The following is a 17,621-nucleotide window of genomic DNA, read 5'->3' as shown; positions in this document are numbered from 1 at the left end:
CCTATTGAAGCTATATTCGGATAAGCTATGTTCGGCTAAGCATACTGCAACTTCAACTAGTAACTACCCAATTTTTTATCTCAATTACTAAATGCACTTTGTCTCTTTTAGTTTTTTGGAACCTAGTCCTTTACTTAATTTGAGCTTAACTTCCAAATTAGAGCATAATGAAAGAAGACTATTTGAACACATGTTAAAAACATTTTAGTAGATGTATTCAACCATGGTTTTTTTTGCGAATATACTACTAGTTACATTCTTTAACTTACTTGTTGTAAGGTCCGAAAATATCGTAGAATGGGGCAGAATACGATACTCATTTAATTGATATCTTTTGTGAATTATAACTTTATACAACTCCAAATAAATATAAAGTAAATGAAACAAATACTCGAGGAATATATTATTTTAATAATATTATACATGATGATTATACTCTTTAACACAAAGGTTGAATACAAAAAATTTCTAAATCTAAATAATAATAAAATTGAGCAATAACAACATAACTTTAGTGGCGCTCTCATGTGTTTTAATGAAGCTCGCACATGTTCGTGTTTTTGTTGTGAAGAATTTAAACAAATACTTAAGTTATTTATTTTTCCTCTAAATTAAGGCTTTTGATAGATAAACTATGGTTCTAATTGTAATTTTTGTAATACAATTCTCTTCTATGATGACACGGCTTGGATTACATGCCCTTGTAGAGTGATCACACGGAGTCAAGTGCGCATGTGTAGGGAGTACCTTGGATGGGCTTACATGGATTCATGCCTAACCTTTTTTCCATCTATGTCTCCATTTGCTCATCAATTCTATCCCATAAATAAAAGTCTATTTCGCTCTGAGAATTAGATTAATAATAAATAAAGTATGAAAAAAATTAAGTTTAAACACATCGAATTACAATAGTTTTCAACATATCCAAAAGTAAAAGGTTTGTCACAGTGTTTTCTTTATTTTAAAATTTCAATATTGTTCGATTGATTACAAAAAGTTTTATTCGATTTGGCAACCTCGCCATTTTCTTGATTTAACTAATCACGAAGGAACAATCCTTATTGATATTTTTTACTTTTTAAGATTTTTAAACTTATTTTTTGTGCAATTTCGATGTTTAGGCATATTTTCAAGGCAAATTTTGTGTATTGACAAGATATTTTGAAGATATTAATTCCTTCAATGCATTTTAATCTACTAAATAGCTTAAAAGAATTTTCTCGTGTTATTTTTAGATCAATCAAAAGAAATACTAATATTTAAGTTTACTTACTTTTGTCTCAAAGATACTCCTTCTTAATTTATTTTATTAGAGTATATTGAGATATTGCAAGTTATATTCTTGATTAAGTTATTTACATATCCTCCTATTAAGTCATTGAACTAAAAGTTGTGATGGTGCTATAAAGATTAAACATCTTAATGTAAAACAAGATCTCAACTTTTTGTGTTTAATCAAAATATATATTCTATGGTCTGAATAACTTATATTTGTTTTTTTTTATTTTGAGAAAGTACTTAAAGAAATTGGACTACTGAAACTCTTACAAATATAAGTTAAAGTTATATTTCACCTACTCTAGCTATGCTCTATTGTGTAGTGTTTCTTTCATTAGTTACTTCTTTATTTTATATTAAAAATTATTACATAAATTAACTTTGTCTCTTTTAGTCTTCTCTAACCTAGTCCTTTACTTATTTTGTGCTTAACTTCAATATAAGAACTTAATAAAACAAGACTATTGCATTTGTTTTTAGGTAACTTTAGGTACATATTCTAGGGCTATAGGTGTCTACATAAAGTCAATGAACATAAATATGGGAAAAACCTAGTCCTTTACTTTTTTTAAGCTTATAGAAACTTAAAGAAACAAGACTTTTGGTTTTAAGTAGGTGTGGGGTATATATTCTAAGGCTATGGGTGTTTACATATATTTTATGAGAACAAATAAGAGGAAGTATATGGGTGACCATTATATTTACCAATACCTCATATGACAGAAATTGTATTTCCTTTAAACAATAAAGCTATAATACAAAAATATTCAAAACTAAATCACTCATAATCAAAGACTGTTATCCAAAAGATGTGCTGAAGTACTAAATATTTATAAAAATACATTTAATTTAAGTATCAAAAGATAATTGTAAAACCCAACTTTGCATTGATATTATAAGTGATGGAGGTTTTGGCTTGTTGTATACTTTTGGTGTTCAACTTGATTTTGGAAAAAAGAAATATTAAATATCAATACTGACATCGGTTTCACATAGTAGGCGTTGTCTATGTTCAGAAATTAAAAAGGCCATATATATTCTTTGAACTATGACATCGGCTAATTTTATCAACTGTGGTCTATGATCACTTTAAAAAAAAATTAAAATTTACTTATCTTTCTCCCCCTCATTCACTACACTTCCCCCCTCAATTTTAAAAAAAAAATTATTCCTCCCTTTTCCAAAATATCTCTCACCTCTTTCCCCTCTTTCTCTCCTCTCTTCCGCGACCTTCATCTCTCTACCGTCTCTTTCATCACTCATCTCTCTCTCATCTCTCGTCTCTATTTCATCACTTATCTCTCTCTCACCTCTCCCCTCTTTCTCTCATACCTTAAAAATCTCACTCATCTCTCATCTCTTCTCTCCTGCGCATAAACCCTAATTTATGCCCCAATTCAAATTCAAGCTTTGGAGCTTCAAATTAAGCTTCAAACTAGTAACATATACTTAAGTACAAGCTTTGGAGCTTGAAAGGATATTTGGAACTTCAAGGTTTTGGAGCATCTGTAGGTTCACAGGTCTTTGGAAGAGCTTGGAGCTTTTCTGGAGGTATATTCTCCATTTTATATCTTTTCTTTTCTATATGTATATAAGAAACTGTATGCTTATTTTTTGGGGGTTTTATGTTCTGTTTTTGGGGGTTTAGTGACAAATAAAAGAAATATTTTGATTGGTTTTTGGAGGTTTTATGTTCTGTTTTTTGGGGGTTTGATGACAAATAAGAGAAAGAAGCATTGTTACTGGATGTGGTAATGCTGAGATTTTGGAGCTCAGAGAGATGATACGTAACCAGATTATAAAAAGTCGGTCTTTTTTTTGCTGTCTTCTGAATTTCTTCAAAGATTGACATGTACCCTAAATGTGGAAAACTAAACGATGCTAGGTCCATACACAGTGAAACTAAGGTGTGAAAGACAGTGTTACGGCTTACATGGGATCGAATCTTGGAACATCAAATATCTTGGTTCGATCTTGAAACATCAGCTGAAGATACTCCTATTGTGACTTGATCAACATGACTTTGAAATTTGTTACTTATTTCGTTTAAAGAAGGGTTTTATGGTTTTTAATTATTTTTTATCATCTATTATTTGTTTATTAAAAGGATATTTTTTTTGCCTTTTTTGTGTTAGTTATAATTGCCTTGTGTATGTGATTTGTATTGTAATAGAATTTTCTTGTGTGTAAGATTACCTTATATATCATGTATGTTTATGTTTGAATACAATAATTAAGTTAATAATTTATAAGTGGTTGAGTTTTTTGTTTATGTTGATGTGATATGTATTCTAATAGAATTGTTCTTATGTTTCTGCTTTATAGTTGTTAGAATATGCTTAACCTAAACGTATGCTACCAGCAAGGATGTCACCTCATAAAAAATGAAACTCCAATAGGGTTTAAGTTCGGTAGTAAAAAGAAAAGAGAAAATGAAAAGAACTTAACCTTTTTAGGTGACTTGAGAGTGATGATCTATTGATCTTGACAAAGGTTGTTTGATTTACCTTTTTCAGTTTTCTCCTCTTTAGCTTGGATGCCATGAATTTGTCACATCACATTTAGTTATAATGTGTAAAATATTATTACATGAGGCTTGTTCAAGGCAATTTAAAACATTTACTCGGTGTTCTGTATTTTAGCATGTACAATGGACTACTACATTGGATATATCAATGGAGGATATGGAGCCTTTATATTTGAGGTAATTGTAATTATAAATGTAAATGTTCTTTATTAACATACAATGGATATATCAATGTAGAATTTTTATAGCTTTAGAATTTGAAATCTGAGTGAATGCCATTTTTAAAATTGAAACACAGTATGAAGAATGTTTTGTTTTTTCATATTATTTTCAAGTTGATTTTTTGCCAGTCACTCTTTCTTCTAGTTGCTGGCTGCAAAATCCACTGTTAGAGGACGGGACCGAAGATATACACCATGTTGTTGAGCAGAGTGACCTAGAATTTGATAGTACATAGATCAATTATGTAGGTGAGCAACTTACTTATGTTCGAATAATCAAGTAATCCTATGTGCTTGATAGCTTCCTCTATCGTTTTAACTTTTTAAAACTGATACAGAGGAAGATGAACAACATGTTGGGACAATCCAAGGTAGCGTTAAATATATAGAAAGATTTAGAGTTTATGCTGATCCAATTTTTGATATACAGGAAGTTCTTTCTGCATTTGATTCAGACGCAATACTTGACGTACTGGATCATCCAATTCTAAACTTGATTAACTACTTGGTAATTATATGCACAACCCGATTTCTATACTTCACTTTCATATTTTTCTGAGATACTTCATGTGCTATAAAATGGAAAAGAGTGCATTTTGTAACCTTATCTTTGTTGAAGAACAAATTTTTATCTCTATATGTATTGAAAATATTTGGTTTTATTATGTTTAGAAAATTGAAGGGCGTAATATCAACACTTGTTGCAGTCTTTCATTTTGTTTTCCTCTGGTTATTTTTTCCAGGATGCCTCCTGCAATGGAATACAGCACTATGGTGCCCTTGGAAGAGACAGGGTATTGGCTTTTATCTTCGTCATGACTTTTAGATGGACTTTTTTTATGTCAAACGTTGATCTCTAGCCCATACATCAAATTCTTTTCCTTTCTTCAAATAAATGGCAAGAGGACTTAAAAATTCCAGGGAATGGCCAGGGTTTACAAAATTAAATAGCATCATCAAAATTTAATTGGTTTTTGCTTTAGTTGTGTGTATACTTACTGAAATTATTTTTTAGCTGGGAGTGGATGTTGTTAATTTGATTGCAGGTGGTGAACCAACAGATGTTTACTCAGGTATAGTAGCCAGGTGAGCTCTTTTTCCCTTCATATAAGTTGCTTATATCATTATTCTCTTCCATCAAATAATGAATTGGGAGGAAATGAGTATATATATTTTTCTTTCAGCATCCATTTTATTGTTGAGTTTGTTTTACATGAATATTTCTTATACTAAAATATATGACAAAAATCATAAAATGGTTTGACAGAGGCATGGATATTAAATCAAAATAATTCAATATAAACGAACCTACTTGGTTTGACAGAGGCATTGATAAAGAAAAAGCAATAGGAATGTGGCTTGTTTAGTATCTCTCAAAAGCTTCATAGATTACATAAATTTTACAAGAAGTCGGTCCTACATGCGTTAGGTCCATTTATGGGTCAGGGCATTAAAGGCCTTTCACAGTGGATTTACTATTGTCAATTCTATATTTTAGCATATTAGTATGTCAATTAAATTATAGTTGTGTAAATGTTCAGGTGGCCACGAACTCAACAAAAGCACCGGAAATGCTGGTGGAAGGGTGGCCTATGGTAAGTCTTCTGTTGACAACGAATCAATTGTAAAATGTCTATTATATATTAGGTAGCTAGGAATTATGTATTGTTTATGATAACTCCGGTGAGCGGGCACACCGTCTGACGCCGTTCCTGGACCTTCTGGGTGTGGATGAGGTGTAGCTGCTGGTTGGGCGCCTACAAAATAACACCGGAAGGGGGGTTTGGCTCCCACGGCGCCTCCGGTGTAAGAATAAGAACAGGGTTTTGGAGATGATGAAGGTGTATGTATGTATATAATGGAAAGGCTGATGTGTGTGTATGGATATGAGAGAGAGAGTGAGTGTGCAAGAGTGTGAATATTTTTCAAACCCCTAATCCCTTCATCCTTGGGGGTATATATAGCCCAAAGGTAGGGTTTAGGGGTAGTTACCTCTAAATCTGGGCCGTTGGATCTTGGGAGCGGAGGACGCCTGGCTTGGATGGATTGCTTACACGTGTCCAGGGGAGGACCACCTCCAGAGTGTCCTAACAGCCTTCTGACACGCGCCGTGCTTGTCTAGTGTTTTGGTTGTTGATAGCTGTCATAGTCACGTGCCCACGTACCCTTCCATGGCGGGTTGTGGGGTGTGCATGTGTTTGCTTGGACCTCCCTCATGGTGGTCTTGGCCCCGATCCGGATCCGGGTATGTAGGTGGATCCGGATCCGGGTAATAGGATAGACCCGGGCATGGGCTCCTATGCTTGATTGGCCTGGGAGAGGGGGGTCTTAGTAGTTTAGTTGAGCCTGTATTCCTTTAGTCTAGGTTGACGCCTATCCGGGTCTCTTATACCCTATCATTTGCCCCCCACTCCCTTATGCAGATTTTCTGGATAAGGGAGTAGAGTAGGGTTACACATTTGGCTTCGGAAAAAAATTTCTGCTCGTGATCGCCCCCCAATCTGGATCTGGTGTAGCAGATGCCAATCCGAATTAAGGTATGGTAGAAGCTTTAAAAAATTTCTTCTCCTGGTTCCCCTAATCCGGATCTGGTGTAGTAGATGCCAATCCGGATTAAGGTATAATAGATGCTTTAGAAAATTTTCTGCTCCTGGTTGCCCCCCAATCCGGATCTGGTGTAATAGATGCCAATCCGGATTAAGGTATACCAGATGCTTTAGAAAAATTTCTGCTCCCGGTTGCCCCCCAATCCATATCTGGTGTAGTAGATACCAATCCGGATTAAGGTAAACTAGATGCTTTAGAAAATTTTCCGCTCCTGGTTGCCCCCCAATCCGGATCTGGGGTAGTAAGTGCCAATCCGGATTGATCTGTGTCTGTGTAGGATTTCAGGATCCGTGTAGGAGGCTCAGGTTCTGCATAAATTGAGGAATTTGTAACGTTTTTTAGCTTTCCCCCCATGTTTTTGAATTTTTGACAGTTGCGTTCCTAGAAAACCGCCCCATAATGATTATGGGGTGTAAATGTGCGTTGATGCATATATAAATACATATATGTATATATATGTATTATTTTTCTTTTCTTTTTTTTCGTAACTGCCCTCAGGGCCACTCACAATCTTGCATGTGGCGAGGGCAGTTCTCTTTCTTGCCTATAAAAGGCTGCCCCTTCTTTTGTTTTACTTTTTATTCATCGACGAAGTAACCCAACAGTCAATTTTCTCTCTCAAAGTTCCCAAAATGTCGTCGGTGACTTGAAGCTTTGGATTACTGTTGCCTTGATCGTGGTTCTCTTTGCTTTTTCCTCTTTTCGTAACTCATGAGTTTTCTTCCCTTTTCTTGTTTTGATTTATCGATTTTGCTTTCCGCCTTATCGCATTTTGTTTTCGAGTTCTTGCATGCCGTGATTTGATAGTAGTTATCTCTCTTTTTGTTGGCTTGTTTTTGCAGTGGATGTGTTCGAATTTGTTTATATGTGTGTAGATCTGTGATTTTTTGGTGTTTTTGGTTTGATTTTTGTTGTGTTTGATGTCGATTTTATGGGCTTTGTTTCGAATTTTGGGTTTAAATTTCTAGGTTTTTTGGTGTTCTTGTTTTCTTGAGAAGAATATATTTGTGTATATGTTTGCTTCATATTTTTTGCTTTTTGATTCTTGGGTTAACTGTTTGTGGGTTAGGGTTTTTACTACAAATTCGGGTAGGGGGTATCAGATCCGGATCCGGTTTGGTATATTTGGGTAGAATTGTATGCCTTAGGATTTGTAATTTGTTTTCGGTTGCTATGGATCCGGGTCTTGGTGTTTGCCATGACGATCCGGGCGCATGGGTATGATTTTAAGTTTTTGGTTGCTATGGATCCGGATCTGGGTATTTGACATATAGATCTGGGTCCATGGTTCTTTGGTTTTTTGGATTATAGTTAATATGATCTGGATCATTGATGTTTTTCCGGTGCATATTCCTTCATGAACTTCCATAAGACAGTACTGTGCCTCTGCTGGGCCTATGCACTTTAGGATTAGGGAGGAGAATGTCCGGCGATAGAGTATACCCTCTTCGGTGAAGAATTTTGAAGCTTTTGCTTTTAACCTTTGAGCCTTCCCTTTATCCTCTAGGAGCTCTCCCTTCTCCAGGTAGTTAATAAATGGAGTCATCCAATTCAGACTGTTGTCTATTTCCATGACCTCTTCAGACTCTATGCTCGGTTTCTGCAATTCTTCGAAGTAGACGGAGCAATCCAGGTCTGATGAATTTTGACCAAGTTTAGATAGTGCATCAGCTTCTGAATTCTCCTCTCGCAGATTTGGATGACTTGGGTTTTTGGTATGGAGGCGAGGTAGCTTTGGACCAAAGCCTGGTACTTGGCTAAAACTGGATCCTTGGCTATGTACTCGCCATTTGTTTGCTTTACCACGATCTGGGAGTCACTGTAGATTTTGAGATCTTGGATCCTGAGTGTTCTTGCTAGATTCAACCCTGAAATCAAGGCCTCGTACTCTGCCTGGTTCTTTATTGCTGAGAAGTCAAAGGAGATTGTTGTTTGGATTGTGAATCCTTCTGGGCTCTTTAGGATGAGCCCGGCTCCTGATCTTTCATTGGTTGAAGAACCATCAACTTTGAGAGCCCAGGCTCCTCTGTCTTGATCAGTGTTTCTCTCCGGATCAACGCTCATGGGCACATGCTCATCTTCCGGGAAATTACATTCTATGATGAAATCAGCTAGAGCCTGGGCTTTGATTGATGTTCTTGGAATGAAGCTCAAGTTGAACTGACTCAGCTCAACTGCCCAATTTACCAATCTTCCTGAGATATCTGGCTTGTGTATTATCTTTCTTAAGGGTTGGTTAGTTACAACCCGTATCTCCCTTCCCTGGAAGTAGTGTCTGAGCTTTCTAGATGCTGTGACCAAGGCAAAAGCAAACTTTTCTAGCCTCGGGTATCGGGTCTCCGCATCTTTTAGCACTTGTCTCACATAATAAACTGGTTGTTGTTTGCCGTTCTCTTCCCTGATCAAGGCTGCTCCAACTGCCAGGGCCCCTGCTGATAGGTAAAGGGATAGGGGCTCCCCGGGCTGGGCTTTGGGGAGCACGGGGGGTTGAGAAAGGTACCTTTTGATTTCTTCAAATGCGCTTTGGCATTCTGTGCTCCAACTAACTTCTCTCTTATTTGTTGCTCCTTTTAACAGGTCAAAGAAGGGTAGGCATCTTTCAAGTAGCTTTGAGATGAATCTTCTGAGTGCTGCCAGTGACTCTGCTAGCTTCTGCACATCCTTTTGTGTTCAATTCCCCGGTTGCTTATCATGAATCCAAGAAATTTTCCCGCCCCTACCCCGAATGTGCACTTTTCTGGATTGAGCCTGAGTGAGTATTTTCTCAAGTTATCGAAGCATTCTCTTAGGTCTCCTATGTTACCGGGGATGCTTGTGGACTTTGCAATCATATCGTCAAAATAGGATTCCAGATTCCTTCCAATTTGGTCTTTGAAGATTTTATTCATTGCTCTTTGATATGTTGTTACCGCATTAGTCAATCTGAAAGGTAGCATCACATAGGCGTAGACCGCCCTGTGGGTGATGAAGGCTGTCTTTAGGATATCCTTGGGATACATTTTGATCTGGTTGTAGCCCGAGTAGGCGTCCATGAAACTTAGTATTACGTGCCCGGATGTTGCGTCGATCAACTGATCAATATTCGGCATGGGGTAGGGGTCTTTTGGGCATGCACTATTCAATTCTATGTAGTCAATAAACATTCTCCATTTCCCGTTTGCTTTTTTCACCATCACAACATTTGCCAACCATTCCGGGTACTTGACTTCTCATATTATTCCGGCTTTGAGTAGTTTCTCAATTTCTTGATCGACTGCTTTCTGCCTTTCTGGGGTAAAATTTCTTCTCTTTTGTTTGACTGGTTTCCTCTCGGGGTTGGCATCCAAGCTGTGCATCACTATGGATTCGTCCAACCCGAGCATGTCTCATGGGGTCCAAGCAAATATATCAGAGTACCATTGGAGTAGTGATACCAGTTCTTTTCGGAAATTATCCTCGAACCCGGACCCTATCTTTATCTTCTTGGAAGGATCAATTGTATTGATCAGAATTGTTTCCGTTTCTACAGCGGCCTCTATCTTGGATTGATTCATATTTGATACCAACTGTTGGATCCGGGCCTCTGTATTCTCCTTCGTATAAATCCTAGCCTGGGCTGTCATCTCTTTTTTGTTTATTTCTCCTACTTCAATTATTTCTGGGTTTGTTGCTTGCACAGTAGGGTTGGTTTGGCCAAGGCCTAGGCTCAACTCAATATCTTCTGTGACTTGACTGCTTTTTTGCTCTTCTGAGCTTGGTTTGGTTGCTTTTGGATCTGAGAGGGATTCTATGATCTGAACTTCTTTTCTCGCATCATCCCTTTAGTGTGGGCGATGTTTCTTTATACTTTGCTGTTTTCGAAGTATCACAGCCTTTCCCTTGTTGTCTTGATGAGTTTCAGCCATTACCAGAGCCTCGTTATAGCATCTTTCAGCTACCTCATAGTCTCCCTTGATTTCTCCTACCCCGGTTGGAGTTGGGAATTTAATTTTCAAGTGTGATATGGAGGTGATTGCTTGGATCCTGGTCAGGGCGGAGCGCCCGATTATGCCGTTGTAGGATGAAGGAGTATTGATCACGTAGAACTTTATCACATGGGTAACTTGGTTTAGGCCCGATCCAAATTTGACTGGCAAGTATAAAGTTCCCTGGATCGGGACCAAGTTGTTCCTGAACCCATACAGAGGGTCCTCTTGGCATTCATTGGAGCATACGCTCCCAAGCTTCATCCTATCCACAATATGCTTGAAGAGTATGTTTACTAAAGATCCATTATCAATCAGCATCCTTCTTACTTCGTTGTCAAAGATATCAAGTGTTATAACCAAGGCTTCGTTGTGATTCGGGTTGACTCCTTCATAATCATTGCTGCTGAATGAGATCATCATCTCTGGGTAGGATTGGATGGAGAACACCTCATCTCCTGAGCCCGGGCTCCTAGGGGAGAGTGTGACCCTCTCAGGACTACATTTAGTACATTTTTACCCTTCCTTTGCCTTTCTTCTCTCTGATTTATCTCCCTTGAGATGTATTGATTAAGGTTTCCTTTCTTGATTTGATCTTCAATGAAGTATTTTAAAGAGAGATAATTTTCAGTCTTGTGCCCATATGTTTCATGATAGTCGCACTGCCTGTTGTAAGGCCTGCTCTCTGGGGGAGTCTATACTGGCTTTGGAGGATAATATAATGGCTTTCCCTTGATCTCTTTCAGTATTTCTTCCCGGGTCCTATTTAGTGGTGTTCACTCTGGCTCTTGCCTAGGCTCCCTTGCCTGCCTAGGTGGACCGAAATCACTTTTGGATTCTGTTTTCGGACCCAATCTTTGGAATATTGGGGTATTTTGTACAACATTTGTTTTCTGGATTTGGTTGCTTTGTTTGAATTTTTTCTCCTGATGGTAACCACCTTTCGGTCGGTCATCAGAAGATTTGTTCCTATTTCCTCCATTCCGGGTCATTCTCATCGCCTGGAGAACGTCTGTTTCTTTTATGAACCAGGCTGCCATAGAATAAGCAGCGGCCAGGCTTTGTGGCTCTTTGTTTATCAACTCCACAATATACCTCTCATTGTGTTCCGGATCCAAGTTCCTTCGAAATATGCTTAGAGCCTCCCTTTCATCGAGATTCGAAACTTTGTTGATGGCTTCCTGGAACCTCCGCATATAGGTTGAGAGTGCTTCATTATCATACTAACGGATTGTTTCCAGGTGGCACATGTGCATTTCATGTGTTTTATTGGCTCTGAATCTTCTAAGGAAGGCTCCTCTGAATTCTTTCCAGGAGTGAATGCTTCTTGATGGGATTCTGCTGAACCATCTTTGAGCCCCCTCTTTGAGGTTCGAGGCGAAGAATCTGGATTTCTTCAAGTCATTGTAATAATATATCTGAGCTATTTGTTCGAAGTAGTTTAGGTGCTCTTCCGGATCCCCCAATCCATCAAAAGAGTCGAAGTTGTAGTGTTTGAGATTTTTCTGTCGAGGGATGGCTTCTAGGGACTGACTGAAGGGTGTGAGGGTCTCCCCAACTTCCAACCCGGAATCTTTCTCCATTTTTCTCTGGAGCTTGTAAATCATGTCTTTAAGATCTTTCTCACCCTCATCTTCGTCATCAGAAATGAGTTCGGGGGTAGGGTCCCTTCGAGTTCTTTTGTGTCTTGTTTTAGCTAGGAGCCTCTCCTCCTCCATCTGCATTCTTTTCTGAATTTTTTACTCCAACTTTGCCTCTTCTTCCTTTCTTATCTGTTCTCTGATTTCTTCTAACTTTTTTTTCTGGTTGCTTCTGCCTCCTTCTTACTAGGCTCTTTCTGACTCTTCTTTGCCTTAGCCCCAATTCGGTCGAAGACAGATCTCCTGGATTGCTGAGAGTCCCCGGACTCTTCTTGGTCATCATCTTGTTCAAATTCTATCTGTGCCCGGGCTTGTTCGTCTCTGTAGAGCCTGATTGCTTCAGCGAGTTCATGGCTTGTTAAGTTAGCCATATGTTCCTCTGCAACTGGAACATTGGTGTACTTGTACTGATTGAGCTCTATGACATTCCTAGCATCCTTGACCAGGGTATGCTGTGTCAATGGTTGCTCCTGGAGGGTCTCTCGATCTCCCCCAGGTTCATGAGCCTGAGAGTGGTTCTGATCCTGGACCTGGGTACTGGCGGAGGGCCTATTAGCCATACTTTTTCCTGCTCTTGCCATTACACAATTGTACAAACAACTGACCAAGATTTGAGGCTACAAATGTGGATCTGAGGTTGCTTTTTTGAAGACTACAAGAAATTTCCAGAATAACAGCAAACAAACTTTCTGGGCTTTCCTAACAATAATACTAAACAAGAACAACAGGCTCTAGAACATGAAGGAAAATATGCAAGCTAAAACAGTTCTGGGTTTTAAAATTATCAAGACTATTTAACCCCAGGCTTCAAGACTATCAAGTTTATCAAGCCCTAAACAACAAAAAATTAACAAACAAGAGCGGGCACACACAAACGTGGGCTAAAGTAACGAGCTCACACAAACATGGCTAAAATGAAAATTCATATTCCAGAAAGGGTTTGGTTGTTTATGTTCTTACAGGCTTAAAAGCGGACTCTATTAAGAGTTTGCTGATGAAGATGAATCCAGGGGCAGCGAGACCCAAGGATTGAGCGCCCCTCCTTCTAGCGCCAAATGATAACTCCGGTGAGCGGGCAGCTCCGTCCGATGCCGTTCCTGGACCTTCTGGGTGTGGATGAGGTGTAGCTGCTGGTTGGGCGCCTGCAAAACAACACCGGAAGGGGGGTTTAGCTCCCACGGCGCCTCCGGTGTAAGAATAAGAACAGGGTTTTCGAGAAGATGAAGGTGTATGTATGTAATGGAAAGGCTGCTGTCTGTGTATGGATATGAGAGAGAGAGTGAGTGTGCAAGAGTTGAATATTTTTCCAACCCCTAAACCCTTCCGCCTTGGGGGTATATATAGCCCAAAGGTAGGGTTTAGGGGAAGTTACCTCTAAATCTGGGCCGTTGGATCTTGGGAGCGGAGGACGCCTGGCTTGGATGGATTGCTTACACGTGTCCAGGGGAGGACCACCTCCAAAGTGTCCTAACGGCCTTCTGACACGCGTCGTGCTTGTCTGGTGTGTTGGTTGTTGATAGTTGTCGTAGTCACGTGCCCACGTACCCTTCCTTGGTGGGTTGTGGGATGTGCATGTGTTTGTTGGGACCTCCCTCATGGTGGTCTTGGCCCCGATCCGGATCCGGGTATGTAGGTGGATCCGGATCCGGGTAATAGGATAGACCCGGGCCTGGGCTCCTATGCTTGATTGGCCTAGGAGAGGGGGGTCTTAGTAGGTTAGTTGAGCCTGTATTCCTTTAGTCCAGGTTGACGCCTATCCGGGTCTCTTATACCCTATCAGTTTACTTTTATTAGGTAGCTAGAAATTATATGTTGTTTGTGTGCTATGATTTTAATTTATGATCCATTATCACTATTTCAGGTATCATCGGCGTGCAAGGCTAATTTGCTGCTCTTTGGTTTGATCATGCAGAAGTCAGACTCTTCTTTAGTTTGTCGGAATTAGGTTGATTGGCTAAATTTGATGGAGTTATCGAAATTTTAGAATAGAGTACTTAAAAATTAGTATAGTATGAGTTGGGTAATGGAAGTCTTATATTTTATTTGAAATGTATGTATAGTATGGTATGAGTAATATTTTTATATTAGACTTGTAATTTGGATGATGTTATTGTTTGGATTTTTTTGTTGGGATGTTGCATTGTTTTGGTTCCCTGTGGCTGTAAATAGTACCAGGATGGCATGCAATTTACAGAATATTAACATCACAATGGTATATGTAAACCGATGTAAAAAATGAACAAAAGACATCATGTAAAATAATACTAACTGAAAAAGAACTAAAAAATTGATGTGAAATAGTCACTTGACATCGGTCCTGAAAAGAACCTCAATGTATTTTAAGTTAAATAACATCGGTTAGACAAATTGGCTGATGTTAAACAAAAAGATTTAACATCGGTTTTATGAAGAAAACCTATGTCTTATCCATCATTTCACATTGGGGGGCTAATTTAACCGATGTCTAATCAAACATTTCACATCGGGCAACTTATCTAACCGATGTTTGATCTAGCATTTCACATCGGTTTGTTCGAAAGAATTTTAATAAATGGCTTTTAGAGCTTGTAGGTTTCATGTTTTAATGGATAAATACCTCATAATATACTCATATTCACCTAGAAATCTTTTAATATAAGCTGAAATATGTTCTAAAGACATCACATTTAATCTTAAAACCAATTCATAGCACTGTAATAGACATCGGCTGTTAACCATGTCAAATGCTGATGACATTTAACATCACACATGAAGACATCGGTTCAGATTTTTTTTAACATCGGTTCTGAACCGATGTCTGATCCCATATTTCTAGTAGTGTTATAGAGGCTTGAGTATCCCAATCTTCAGGAAGAGCTCTGTGATACTTGGTTTTTGAGTAGTCTTCTCTACCATAATCTTTTACAACCAATGATAGATCATTCAGCAGTGTCAGGAATCTATCATATATGTCAGTAATTGACTCATCAGCCTTGCCATTAAATTTCTCATATTCTTGCACAAAAACAATTCTTCTATTTTTCTTGATTTCCATTATAGCTTGGCACTAAGTCTCTGAGGCATCTCATATCTCTTTTGCAGTCCTGCAGACAATCATCATGTACATCATATTATCCAAATTATTGTGCAGAATATTTCTGACTTTTGAATTCCTAAACATTGAAGCCTTTCTCAGGTTCTGACCATTCTGATTTATCTTTCCTGACATGTTCAGGAACATCTGGTGTCATGGGCACATACTTCACAGGATAGGGAGGTCCGGTTATGATGATCTCAACATATGCATCATCAATAGCCTCAAGAAACATCAATATCTTTACTCTCCATGTAGAGTAATCAGCTTTCTTCAGGAAAGGAATTTTCATGCTTTCATACTTACTTCCAGATATATTTGATCTATGCAAATTAAAAGTTAATATGACCGCTCTGATACCCCTTGTTGCCCAGTAAACTAGTTGTTTAAGAGGGGTTTTATACAATTACCAAAACAAATCGATTTATCATAGAAGTAAAGTAAGAATAATAAAGCACAAATGAATCAAATAACAGTTTAGATTGATCTTTAATAAACTGTTACAAAAATCTCTCAAGAGCAACATTCTTAAGAGCTTGTAGGTTATAGAATACTCGAGTTGTGTGCTTTATCAAGTGATAACCTAATCAATCTCCATTAAATCAACAGATTGTGATTTATCCCGCAACTTTGACTTATCTAATCATATCTTGAGAGTCTTCACATCGTGATGGCTTGACAAACCCTGGCTGTTAGACATATCCTGATTGGGTACACATCCTGATACCTCTATCAGATCCTAGACTCCTTGACAGATCTTGATCCTTGACATAGACAATTTCCAACACTCTTCTCTTATATGATAAAATAACGTAAAACCTTTTTTTTACAAATCCTCACTCTTCTTTATTTCTATTTTTAAGCCTTCGCACTTTTTTTATCAAAATCCTTACTATATTTTTAACTAATACTTTTAAAACAATACCCTGATTATAAAAAAAATAAACTTACACAAACTAATTTAATTATAACGCATTGATATCATTAAATAATTAATGTCAAATTATCTAAATTAATATATTATAAAAAATATCAAAACATTACAACTACCCTAGATATCTTAATAAATTAACGGCTGTGGTTTTAATGAATATATCAATGTCGTCATGATAATTGAAGGTATTATATAATTTAAATGATAATAAACACAAATTAAGGCATTAGATTAATGGAGTTTTTTTAAATCTTACATAGCGAAGATATGAATTATATTAACAATAAAAACCTAAACCAGCCATGACAAGGAACTAAGAAAGCACGCCTTAAGCTAGTTTAATGTGATGGATTTTTAATTATGATTACCACAATAATGGTGGATTATGGATTCGATGGGATCCATATATTTTACACATTAATGCACATTCCAAGTCTAGGTGCCCTTTCGTGTGACCATTGTTTATGCTTTCAATAGGTCTCACCAAAGAATCCCTTTGTGGTACTAGCTTTGTGACATTAGTGCTTCCATGTTTATTCCTCGCAGGTAACTTTAAATGTGTCATCAATGAAATTATTGGTGGTAATGAGCATTGGACCACTTATATATATATACTAATATATATGCATATCTCCATTACATATGAAATATATTTTACCCCCGAGACCATTAAAAAACCTCCTAGCGCGAGCCTCTTGTCATAATTGTAATTTATTTATTTTTATATGCGAATTATGTTGAAAATTAAGGATGAATGAAAAAAATCATAGATAAAATATAGCGTATTACAATATTACATTACGAAATTTCTTTTCAAAAGTAAACAAGTCCTTAATCATTTACTTTTGAGTAAAAAAACTGATTTGATTTAACCTTTAAACTTTTGCATCACTTAATTAATTGCAAAGAATATAGTCCTCAATCATTTACTTTTGAGTTAATTTTCACGCCATTTCTGAGGATTTAGGCCTAATGATGAGCCTGAATTTATTCACTTCTTCCGATATTTATATACATTTTAAATATTTATCTTTCATTGTAATGCACTAACGATATAAATATATAAATTTTTTGGCAAAGTCTATTTTTTTCTATTAAATTTTAATATTTAAACCTTTAGTCAAAAAATATATTCAAAAAATATTATAAAACTATACTTACCATCCATCTAAACATACGTGTCCAAAATCAAAACCGACAACTATTGTTATCTTGGTTGTCATCTCCAAATACATTGGGGCGCCTTTCTTTCCAAAAATATTTATCCTCACGGTCAATTGTATTTATTTATTTTGATTAGAGAATTATGTAAAACAAATTAAATAATAAAAAAATAATAGTTTAATCCTAGATTATTTTAATAGTATTATATTGAATTTGGTACAAATAAATTACAT

This window comes from Apium graveolens, chromosome 5, assembly GCF_009905375.1.
Source record: "Apium graveolens cultivar Ventura chromosome 5, ASM990537v1, whole genome shotgun sequence".
NCBI lineage: Eukaryota > Viridiplantae > Streptophyta > Magnoliopsida > Apiales > Apiaceae > Apium > Apium graveolens.
The sequence above is the reverse complement of the archived record's forward strand: the minus strand, read 5'-3'. Positions refer to the sequence as shown.